Genomic DNA, 13,124 nt, shown 5'->3' with positions numbered 1-13,124 from the left:
TCTTAAGTGTGTTGTCTCACACTGATACTGGATAAGACTTCCCCTTGGTATTGGTGTTCATTTAGCTGATGGTGGTTTTTTTTTTATTATAGTTCATTTCTCCTGGTGCCACCGAGCCCTATCGTTAACATAGGAACTCAGTTCCTCTGGATGACTTTGGTGTGGTCAGCTCTTTGCCTTATGACCTTCCCAGGGTTTTTAAGTGTTCATGACTGTGCTCTTTGAAACTCAAGAACACCACTGAAATGTTGACATTCTAGACAACAAAATATGCCAATGCACAGGCATCTTGAGGGTAATTTGGTGGAAGGGACCATAACCCAGAACAGAGGATCTGGTTCATCAGAGTGGAATGTAAGTTACACTTTTAATAGCCTTTAAAAAAAAAAACAACAGGAAATCCAGGGTTCAGGTTCTCTGAGGTCCTTGAATTCAGGCAAGATTTAAATTTAAGACATTCCAGGGGTGCCTGGGTTGCACAGTTGGTTAAGCGGCCCACTTCTGCTCAGGTTATGATCTCTCAGTTTGTGAGTTCAAGCCCCACATCGGGCTCCGTGCTGACAGCCTGGAGCCTGGAGCCTGATTCAGATTCTGTGTCTCCCTCTCTGCCCCTCCCCCGCCTTGTGCTTTGTCTCTTTCTGTCTCATTAATTAATTAAAAAATTAAGACATTCCAAATGGATTACTAATAGCTATATTAAAAGTAGCTAAGTTTTTCTGATTGGTATTAGGCATTGTATCAGGCATTCTATAAATCATTTAATCCCCATAGTGACTCTCATGTATTATTATCACCTGTTTTATAGGTGATTCAGATGAGAAACAGGTATTGTATAATTGTCCCAGGGTCACAATATTTGTCCCAGTGGCCAAATATTTCTAGTCCTCTCTGATTCCAGGCCTTATTCTCATTGTATTCTTAGCCCCACTGCTGTATGGCTTCTAATTTTTTTTCTTTTTTCTTCTAAAGCACACATGCAGAGGCGAGGGGCAGAGAGAGAGAATCTTAAGCAGGCTCCAGGCTCAGCACAGAGCTTGACACAGGGCTTGATCCCATGATCCTGGGATCATGACTTGAGCCAAAAACCAAGGGTCAGATGCTCAACCAACTGAGCCACCCAGGTGCCCCTGATTTTCTAAGTATCCTAAGCCCTAGGTTGGATTGCTTATAAAGTATGATTTGTTAAGAAAAACATAAGTTTTGGCTAGTTTGCCAAGGAAAACTTTTAAGAGCAAATCTGAGAAGGATTAAAGTTTATATATTGTAAATTCAGCAAATCATTTTGGGCATTACCAAGTAAACCTTAGTACTATGTATATCAAGGTGCCTCATTTCAAAAATCCTGGCTGGAGGATGGAATACATTTTAGGAGTCTTACTGGTCATCTCAGCACCTTATTACATGTGGTCTTTGCCCCAGTTTTCACTCGATTTGAAATATGAAATGATTAGAAAAGATTGCAGCTTTTTAAAAGTATGCCAGCTAGCTTATTGGTATCCAAGTAAATGCCCTCCAAAGTTGCCTTGGGCAGCCATAGGCATTCTAAGTATGTTTTCATTGCTCAGAAGATACTTGAAGCTTGTTTGAAATCGGTTTCAGAAACAATTCTATGAACTGAGGGAAGCAGCCCTGTTCAGTTTCTTCACATTATTTGCCACACTGAGACAAGTCTTGGCTGTTTCCAAAAACTATCTTTATCTCAGGATGGAGATTTGCCACCTCGAAGCATATTCAGAATAATCTATGTGGTCTAAAGGCAATCACAAACAAAGCAGTTCAAAGAATAAGTGCAGTAAGTAGTATTTAGAAAGAGTAAATGGCTGCCAAGGTAAGTACTTTGAAATGATTATTACTTTCCATTCAACATGCGAAATACAGGAGAAAGAATCTGTACTCAAAAGGAGTAGGCATTTCAGTGGAGAGATGTGTAAATAGTTACTAGAGTATCACAAAAACCTTAAAAGATTGACATACTGTAAGTATCCATCCCCATTCAAATGATAATTGAGCAGCGAAAAGTAATGGGGTGAAAATGGGCTCATCTGAATTTAGTTTCCTCAGCTAATTAGACAATGTGTATTGTGCTCCACTATGTTCTAAGCATTGTTCTGGTTTGAGATCTCTTGGTTTGGGCAGGATTGTGACCTAAAGCGTCAAATACTGTTGAGCTTATTAAAGCAGACCGTGTTGGTGACTGATGTAACTACTTTTTTATGTTTTTATTTTTGAGAGAGATCGAGAACGAGCGAGGGAGAGGTAGAGAGGAGACACAGAATCCAAAGCAGGCTTCATGTTCTGAGCTGTCAGCACAGAGCTCAACCGCGGGGCTCAAACTCCTGGACTCTGAGGTCATGCCCCGAGCTGAAGTTGGACGCTTAACCAACTGAACCACCGAGGCACTCCCTGATATACCTACTTTTTAAAGAAATACACACTTGGCCCCCTGTCTGCACCAAATGTTCCAGAATAGCACTGTTCAGTAGGAGTATAGCACAAGTGATAGGTAATTTAAAATTTTCTAGCAGCTACAGTACAAAAGGTAAAAAGATACAAGTTAAATTAATAATTTTATTTAACCCAATAAGATCAAGATATTTTAACGTTGAATTAGTATAAAAATAATATTTACATTTTTTTTCAAATTGAGTCTTCAAAATCTGGTATTTTATACTTGCAGTGTATCTTATTTTGAATAAAGCACATTTCTAAATGCTCCATAGCAACAAGTGACTAGCAGCTTCCATATTGGACAGTGCAGTTCTAGAGTATGAGAGAGAATGGTTAAAGTAGGTAGGATGCAACTGGTGAGGAGTTTTAAAAGTTTACCGGTAGATACACACATCTTATGTGCTCCCCTACACCACCCTAAAACTAAATGGGCATCATTATTTAATTGTGTGTCAAAGTTGTAGCTTAAGAGCATCTATCCAAGCTTGCAAAACTACCATCATTCTCCCCGTTTGAGGTTAAAATACTCCCTACCAAAACTTGAAATCTAACCATTAAGAATTAGCAAATGACCTTAGCTGGTTGAGGGCCCAATGATTAAAAATTAGGGAAGCCCATCACAACTTCAGCGTTATGAAGCAAACAAATACCGATTGTCACATTTATTTATTGCAGGAACAAGCACCCAAAGTTTTATGTGGATTCTCTTAGTTCAGTTATGTTAAATAATACAAATAATTTCTAAGCAGTTGCCCTGTCATCTGAAATCACTGCCTTTGAATATTCTTGGCATTTGTTAGAAATGGCTAACCTGGATTTCTGTTTCTACTTTGTGATTAGCTAGTAAGTGATATATTATGTTTAAATGACTTTGAGTGCAAGGGAGAAAGCTGACATGAGAATCGCTACCAAATCAGATTTCAACCCAAGTGAAAGCACTTCGTAACACTAAATCTTTCTGATGCCATTGCTAAAGGTTTGGTTTGGTTTGTTTTGTTCGGCAACATGGAGTGAAATATTAACTCCTATGAAAAAAGCCTTTGGAATTGAGGTTTGGAGAAATGCTGATTCATCCAGGTTGGCTTTACTTGTATTTTCTGTGTGAATATAAGATAACATTTTCTGTGGCCTTTTTATTGAGGAATCTGAAAATCTATTTAGTAGTAGAGGATGGATGTGGGTTTCTATCATGTGTGACTCAAACCTATCTCCAGCATGTGAATCTGACTGCTTGCTTGGACGAGGCCAGAGAAGCACATTACCAAGCTTTTTTCAATATTTTGGGTGTACCTCCTCTAGATTAAAGGTGAAAAGTCAGGAAGAGTTCTATTTTGGTCTTTGCCCTGCACTTTCCTGTATGAGGAAAAGAATGGAACAGTGTCTGGAGGTCTGTTAGCACAAAGATACTGGATTGTTTCTAAGAAGGAGACCCACTCAACAACTAAACCCAAATTATTCCCTATTGCTCTAGTGAAAAGGAAACCCCCCTGATGATGCTCTCTTTTCCAGCATCTGAGTTAATCCCTTTGCTCCACATTTGCGGGACCAGTAACATCTACATTTTAAACAGCAAAATCATTCAGCCTAATCTGCTAAATAAAAATACATTCCAAACTTCACTTTAGTGAAGATATCTAACAGCACTTGTACAAACATTGGCACGGACTGGGCCCTTTCCTTGTTCCTTAAAATGTTTTTTTAAATGTTTATTTTTGAGAGAGACAAGCATGAGTGAGGGAGGGGCAGAGAGAGAGGGAGATAGAGTCCAAAGCAGGTTCCAGGCTCCGCGCTGTCAGCACAGAGCATGACGTGGGCTCAAACTCACAAACCGTGAGATCATGACCTGAGCCGAAGTCAGACGATTAATCGACTGAGCCACCCAGGTGCCCCTCCTTATTACTTTTTGAAAGTCTGAGGTCAAAAGCACCTGGAAAAAAGGCTGGAAAAGCCCTTCTTTATTTAAAAAAATTAAATGTTTTTATTATTGAGAGACAGAAACAGAGCTTGAGCAAAGGAGGAGCAGAGAGAGGGGAAGACACAGAATATGAAGGCTGAGCTGTCAGCACAGAGCCCAACGCGGGGCTCGAACTCACAAACCATGAGATCATGACGTGAACTGAATTCAGACACTTAAGCGACTGAGCCACCCAGGCACCCCTGGAAAAGCCCTTCTTATTTCTCTCCATCCTACCGCAAGTTGTTTTCCTTCAATTTATGCAACTGGTACATTTGATTTTGAGTACCGTATAAGTTAACTTTGCAGACAATAATAACTAAGCCTGTATTAGACCTTATCTCATGTTTAAAATGCCAATTTATAAATATGAGCCTAGGAGCTCAAGTGGGCTAGATTCCTGATTGACAGTTTGGTGGATGACAAATATCTACACATAACTGTTCTGAAGAGGTACTGTGGCACCCACTAGAAAACATACTGTGATCTACAGCATCCACCCTTCAGTCACCAACACTGTGTACACATGTTAATTCTACTGAAAGGTTAATGTGAAATGCCAGCATGGCCTGAAAAGGAAGAGGATATGGAGAGATGGTTATGGATTTGTGAATAGATCAATACATGTGTTGTTCCTGTTTATCTGCTACCATACTAGGCCTTTTCACATTTGTCCTCTTATTTGATACACATAACAGCTTATGGACAATTGGATATTTGAACTTCATAACTGAAATAGAATCAGAGGATAAGTGACATCTTCTGGGTCCCACTACTAGCATAATCATCCAAAAATAATTTTCTTGGAATTTACATCTCAAACACCATTCCACATTTAGGGGATACTATGGTGAATAAGACAAAGGTCCTTGTGTTCATGGAGCTTACATTCTAGTAGGGAGAGGCAGATAATAGCTTTGTAAATACAAATGAAAACTGTGCTTAAATGCTGGAGAGAAAATAAAATGGTGTGATGTGATTGTGACTGAGATGGAGTAGAGTGGTTAGAGAAGACCTTTCTGAGGAGGTGACACAAGCTGAGACCTGAACAAATAGGGAAGTAGAACATTCCATCTCCAGGAAATGAGCTCAGATCATTATTTAGAGGGAGGGAAAGGAACAATGTTCAAGGGGGCAGGGGAGAAGAAATGATGTTAGGGGCCAGTCCATGCGTGTTTTATAGTCCAGGGAAGGTAGATAGGATTTTATTCTGAGATGCAAAGCTGTTGGAGTCTCGATCATGAAAATGAAGTGTTTGGACTTAAATATCTACTAAGTAGCAGAATTAGAGCTACTAAACAGACCTGATTCTAGGGCTGTTGCAGGTTGCATAACATCACAGGATACTCTTGTTTCCCTCCCCTTTCCTTCTACAAGTGGAAGTGCAGGGAAGCTGGGTCCACAGAACCCAGTGGAGATGGCTCTGCAGTGCTCTAAGCTTTTGACTTCTCTTTGTAGGTTTCCTAAGAAACTTGGTTTGTGAGATTCATATAAAGAACAAGGTAGCTCTTTATGTACTTTACATTCTAATTCAATTTGAATGACTTTTCTGTCATCACTGAGAAATCCTCAGATAACAGGGACCTAGTGCAACAAATGCAACGGAACTAGCTTCTCACCAGTAACTGGGCCAGAATTGCTGTTTTTCTTTGCTAATACCTGTAGGGGGCAGCGTTGCCCATATAATAAACCAAAGGGACAGCTGCTTTTAATTTTTTTTTAAAGAACTGTTTACTAAAATCCTTTTCAGTGGATGCCTCTACGTGAATTCTTGTCAGTGATTTTACTGATGGGTAGACTAAATTCAATAAACTCAAACGAATCTAGCAAATTCAACATACATGTGTGGATTAGCTAATATGGCCTGTCATTTGATGACTGACAATCACCCGGTTCAATTGCCTGCATCTAAGCAGGTTTATATTCAAACTAGCCTGAGAAAGAATTGGTAGATGAAAAAATGGAAACTACATATTGAATACTTCCAGTTATTCGGGGGGATGGGACCCTAACCTAACCATGGAGTAGAGGTCTTAACCTTGGTGTTGAAGTTCCTAGGAAGTTCATCTTCTGGGTTTCAGGTATAGGAGCAAAGGGACAAAGGAAAGGCAGTTCCAGAATACATAATAGGAATCAGGTTAAGCTACATGCATGTTGGCTCCTTCTCTACTTATCGTGGTGGCATATATTGCTTCCCTAGTCTAGTAGGTAGGTTCATGTTGCAGTCCTAACTTCATTCCTCTGCCATGCCACCACTAACTGTTGGGATGGGTCTGGTAGTGATTTTATAACCACATTCTCTCTGGATCTCCAGCCCCAGGATTTCCAGGGCTTCAGGTGAGTGCATATGGAGCCTGACTCATTTACAGAGATCCTCTCAGGCTAAGCAACAAATTTTGGGAAGAGGCCCTAGTTCAGTGGGTATGGAATTAAGTTACTGTATCACTCAGTTATTATGACAAAGGACTCTGCGAATAGAATATCTGATACAAATTCTATGCCTGTGTAAGACAATTGACTCCCCCCACCCCGAAACTTCCATCTTTCCTCCTTAAAAAGAATGTATTCACCTGGAAATCCAACTGAATTAATAGAATTGTGTTTGATAAGGACACATGGCCCTAAGAATTTTGTTTAATAAGAGGCACTATAAGGCCTAGGCCCTTAACAATAATGAGCAACAATGATTCTATTGAACAAATGGCCCATAGGAGAGGTTATTTAGAGACCTAAAGATGCAATGAGAAGAACATAGGTTTAAGAGCCAGACTCTTACAAGCTGTGTAATTTTTTTTCTTTTTGTTTTTATGTTTTTTTATTTTTTGAGAGACAGAGAGAGACAGCATGAGCCAAGGGAGAGTCAGAGAGAGAGGGAACACAGAATCTGAAGCAGGCTCCAGGCTCTGAGCTGTCAGCACAGAGCCCAACATGGGGCTCCAACCCACGAACCGTGAGATCATGACCTGAGCCTAATCTGGACGCTGAACCGACTGAGCCACCCAGGCACCCCGACAAGCTTTGTAGTTTTAAATAAACTTCTCTGAGTGTAGTTTTCCTTTTTGAAAGCAGGTATGATAATGGATACTTTGTTGGGAAGCTTAGAGATCACATAGGTAAATTCCCTAGTACTTTCATGAGAGAGACAGTCTACTAAGATATTAGTAAAATAAGAAAGTAGCATTTCCCAGTGTGGGAAAGGTGGCTGAACCAACCTCCAATGGCTATGAAATCTGTACCTCTGATTTTGAGGCATTTAAAGAACACACTGAACATGCAGTCTGGGAAACAAGCTTCAGTAAATATGAGTGCATCTGAATAATGTTCTTTGGATTCCCAAGAAAGCCTACTGGGTGTGTGTGTGTGGAGATAGGCAGGATGACAGGCACAGTTGTTAGAGAAGAAGTTGGGACCTGTCCATTGTGAGACAGTTAAAAAAAAAAAAAAAAGCCCATGTAACAGGTTCCTGCTTTACCAGGTAAACTAGGATTATACTTAATTGCCTGTGAAACAGCAAATCAATGGTTGAAGATTTGTTCTATGGCAGCCTTCTTTTCTTTTCTTTTTGCTCAGCATATAGTCTCCCATCCAAGTAGTAACCCAGGCCCGACCCTGCTTAGCTTTTGGGAGCAGGCATGTTCATGGTGGTGTGGCCATAGACTGCTCAGCATATAGTCAACTGTTTAGAGGCTACAACAACTGTAGCTAGATAAACAAATAATTAGATATGCCAGGTGCGGGGGGGCGGGGGAAGGGGAAAAGCTAAACACACACACACACACACACACCACACACACACACACATAGGATAAATGCCAAAAAAAAAAAGCACCTTACACTGGTTCTTTTAAAATTTGCATGTGGCTCAACAAAGATTCCTCATATGCAGAGTGATCCTAAAAATAATCCTTGATAGAGTTGGAAAATATTGATAAGGAAAAGAAAGAAATGTGGAAAGTTTGGATCTTAGACCCAGAGAAAGCTTTTGTCAGAAAGCAGTGGCTCTCAGAATCTTACCTAGACTTTTTTCTGTTTCCCTTTTTCTTATAATTTGGGGTCCTCTTTGCTAGGAACAGCAGCCTTCAAATACCCCCTACCAACATTTTAGACAATATATCCAGCAGCCTTCTGTTTGTAATCAGCATTGTCAGGTCTGAGTTGAACTGAGATTTTCCTTTGTTCTTCTGAAAGGAATGAACAGCTTGCCAAAAAAAACCCCACTGAGACAATTAATCTAGAGGAAATCTCTCCTTGCATTACCCCATCCATCTCACAAAGCCTTGATAATTTCCTAAATATGCTCAGAACAGTTCAAGGCTTCAAACACCCAACATAGTTGCTCAGAGAAAAAAGCACTATTGGACCTTCATTCTTCTCTAGTTAATTACACTGTTTGATTTTATCCACCCCATGTTCCTTTATGTAAGGAACATATTGTTCCTTTATGTAGGAATTGTTTATCTTCCTATTACAGAAGAAATTTTCTCATGGTCTAACTATTCTCTATACCCCAACAACTCATAAATCTATCTCTAGGCCTGACCTCTCCTTGGAACTTTGGACACTTTTTTTTCTTCCAGTTGTTTGCTGGACATATCAACATGAATATTTTACAGGTATTTTAGACTTGTAGAATATGCTTCTCCTATTTCAGTAGGTGGAACCATGTAGTGATTGGCAGTGGACTTGAACTGCTAGGTCTACCTAATGAGTGGGCCATTTTTCAACTGAAAATATCATAAAAATAGGCAAGAAGCTTCTAAGAAATCTTGAACATGATTGAGCCAGATCCTAAGGATTAGTGTAAACAGGAATGAAGATTAGAAAATCTAAGTTAGCAACATATATTTCAGTGTATGGCTTTCAAAAAAAAGTTTAAGCCATCTAGAGGATAAATGCCAGTAAGCGGGAAGACTTCTAAGGGAAATCTGACCAGCAAGAAGAACTAGAAGAAATTGGATATAAGAAAATAGAATGAAAGTGTAGACAGTTGATGCTGGAACGTACACTGGTGAAAGTTAATGAGTTTTGAGAGGTTAGGTTTCAGGACAGTAATAAAAGTAGCAACATCTCAGCGCTGCACTGATAGTTGTGAAATATTGAGACAGTTACCTGCCCTTTTAGCATCTCAGTTTCCTTATTTTTAAAATAAGGGATTTGGATGATTTTTCCAAGCTAGTTCAATTTTTAACTTTTTATTTTGAAATAATTATAAATCCCACAGGAAGTTAGAGGCCTTTCACTCATTTTCCCCCATTGACTACATCTTAGGTAACTATAGTACAATATCAAAACCAAGAAATTTATATTGGTACAATGCACAAGTGTAGTTCTATGTCCTTTTATCATATACGGATTCATGTAGCCACTACAACTATCAAGATACAGAGCTACTCCATAACCCCAAAGATCACCCTCATGCTACCAGTTTATACTCACACTCACACCCACTTCCCTTCCACCACACAATCTCTAATCCCTGGCAGTCAATCTCTTTCTCATCTCTATAATTTAGTCATTTGGAAAATGTTATATAAATAGAATCACATAGTATGTGACCTTTTAAAATTAGCTTTCTGTCATTCAGCATAATCCCCTTGAGACCATCTTGGTTGTCACGTGTATCTGTAGTTTGTTCCTTTTTATTGCTGAGTAGAATTTCATTGTATAAATGTACCACAGTTTATTTGACCACTCATCTATTGTAGAACATTTTGGTTGCTTTCAGATTTGGGCTTTTACAAATTTGCTGTGAACAATTGTGTAGAGATTTTGTGTGGACATAAATTTTCATTTCTCATGGATAAATATCCAAGAGTGTAATTGTTGGATCTCATGGTAAATGATTAGTTTTTAAAGAAACTGCCAACTTATTTTCTAGAGTGGCTGTACATTTTACATTCCCATAGCAATGTATGAGAGGTTTATTTTCTCTGCATCTTTCCAGCTTTTGGCATGGTCACCATTTATTATTTTAGTTGTTATGATAAATATACAATATCTCATTGTGATCTTAGTTTGCATTTCCCTAATTCAAGTCATGTTGAATGTCTTTTCATGTGATTATTTTCCATACATATATCCCTTTTGGTGAAATGTCTCTTCATATATTTTGCCCATTTTCTAATTGGATTGTTTGGATTTTTTCTGTTGAGTTTAATTTATATCTTCTGGATATCAGTCCTTTGTTGGATATGTGGTTTGTAAATATTTTCTCCCAGTGTGTAGCTTCTCATTTCATCCTATTAACATAGTCTTTTTCAGAGCAATTTTTAGTTTGATGACATCCAATTTATTGACTGATTTTCCCCCTCTATGGATTGTGTTTTTGGTGTCATGTCTAAAAAACTCCTCTCTAAACCGTAAGTCCTGAAGATTTTCTCCTATTTTCCTTAAACGTGTTACAGTCTTACATCTTACATTTAAGTCTATGATACATTTTGAGTTTTTTCCTTTTTGCTTATGAATATCCAATTGCTCCAGCAGTATTTGTTAAAAAGATTATAATTTCTCCCTTAAATTGTTTTTGTACCTTTGTAAAAAAAAAAAAAAAGTCAATTGATTATACTTGTATGAGACTATGTCAAGGTTCTTTATTCTATTCCATCGTTCTATATATCTATCTCTCTACCAATACAGTCTTGATTACCATAGCTATATAATAAGACTTGAAATCAGATGGAGTGATTCCTTTCATATATTCTTGTTAAAATTGTTTCAGTTATTCTAATTCCTTTATCTGTCCATATAACTTTTAGAATAATCTTGTCCATATTTATTTAAAAAAACCCAACCTTGTTAGGATTTTGATAGGAATTGAGTTAAAACTGTATCAGTTAGGGGGAAATATCTTTACCATCGTGAGTTTTCTAGCCCATGAACATGTTCATGTCTTTCCACTTATTTAAATCGTCCTTGTTTTCTTTCACCAGCACTTTGACATTTTTAGCATACAGATCTACTACATGTTTTTAAAAGTATATACCTAAATATTTCATTTTCTTTGTAATGATTGTAAATGTTACTGTGTTTTCAACTTCAGTTTCTTCATGATTGTTGATAGTATATAGAAATGTGCTTGTGAGGGAGGGGCAAGATGGTGGAGAAGTAGGGAGCTCTGTAATTTTCTCCCGCCTGCATCTATCAAACTAAGAAGGACTGAAGCCACAATACTCTGATCTGCAAGAGTAAGAGAAAAAAACACAGGGTCCACAAAAAAGGTAGCCTAATAGGTGCCTGAGTGAGTGCCAACTGGGGAAATAAAAATGGCCAGGGCCTGGAGGCTCAGAGGGGAGGGAGCCCCCCTCCAAGCACAGCATCAGGGAGCACACAGAGCTGCAGAGAGATGAGAGGAAGAGAAAGAGAGGCTAAAAATGCTCATAGAGCTGTCTCTAGAGAAGAGAAAAACCTCGGCCTGGGACCCAGTGGGATCCTACCATCCCATCTATAACTGGCGCGCTTTCCTTGGGCTTGGCATGCCAATTACAGGTGGAACCAGGCGAAAACTGCTCCCAGACTACCCCTACTCAATCTCAGCTAGGAACCTACCTGCCTGTGGGAGTACATCAAATCTCGGGTGGTAGCATTAAAGTGTGTGGACTAGGATTTGGAAACAAGGCGGGGCTTGGAAAATACAACTTGGCCCGCCCACGGCACAGGGAGATCGGACCCAAAAGAGTGGCTTGCAATGCTTGGTTCGAGAAGGGATTGGGGGCAGCCATTCTTTTCCCCACAAGGACCAAGGCAGAGCCTTGGGGATCAGCCAGTAGTACCTGCAGTGGGGGCGAGACTGATCTACATCAAACCATGCCCTTCCACACTGAGTGCTACCTTTTTTTTTTCTTTTTCCTTTCCTCCTCCCCTCCAGCCTGGGAAAGACCGTAATAGATGCAATGCCATGATTATTTCAATTTTTCCTAATCAGATGTATTTCCCTTATCTCATTCTTATCTCTCCCCTTTGCTGGTTTTATGCTTTTAGACTGTCCTTTGTCTTTTGTTGCTTTTGACCCCACCCTTTCCTTTCCTTTCCTTTCCTTTCCTTTCCTTTTCTTTTCTTTTCTTTTCTTTTCTTTTCTTTTCTTTTCTTTTCTTTTCTTTTCTTTTCTTTTCTTTTTCTTTCCCCTTTTGATTTGTCTGTTTGTTTGATTTGTCTGTGCATTTGCGATCTTTTGTGCCCTGTGTGTTTGTCTGTTTTCCTTTTCAGGGCTATCTCAAGAAACAAACCAAAGTACACATGGTGGACAGTTCCAAATATCACTAAGTAGGTAAATAAAATAACCAAAGGCAGGAAAAGAGAAACCGAGAGACACCATTAAAAGAACACTTACTGAAATGACAGGCATTGGACAATGAGCCTTCTTTATTAGAGCAATACTAAGATGTGCAGAGTGCATACGGAGCTTTTAAAACTGACAAGAGACAGAAGCTAGCCAAAATGAAGAAACAGAAGAACTCTCCTCTAAAGAAATTCCTGGAAGAAGTCACAGCCACAAAACTTCTCAAAACAGATATAAGCATATAACGGAAGAAGAATTTAGAACAATTGTCATAAAATTAATCACTGGGCTTGAAAAAAGTATGGAAATCATCAGAGAAGCTATTGATACAAAGACGGAACCTTCAAAATAGCAGTAACGAGTTAAAAATGCTATAAATGAGGTGCATAATAAAATGAAGGCATCCACTGCACGGATTGAAGAGGCAGAGAGCAGAATCAGTGAAAT

Source organism: Suricata suricatta, chromosome X, assembly GCF_006229205.1.
Source record: "Suricata suricatta isolate VVHF042 chromosome X, meerkat_22Aug2017_6uvM2_HiC, whole genome shotgun sequence".
Classification (NCBI taxonomy): domain Eukaryota; kingdom Metazoa; phylum Chordata; class Mammalia; order Carnivora; family Herpestidae; genus Suricata; species Suricata suricatta.
The sequence above is the reverse complement of the archived record's forward strand: the minus strand, read 5'-3'. Positions refer to the sequence as shown.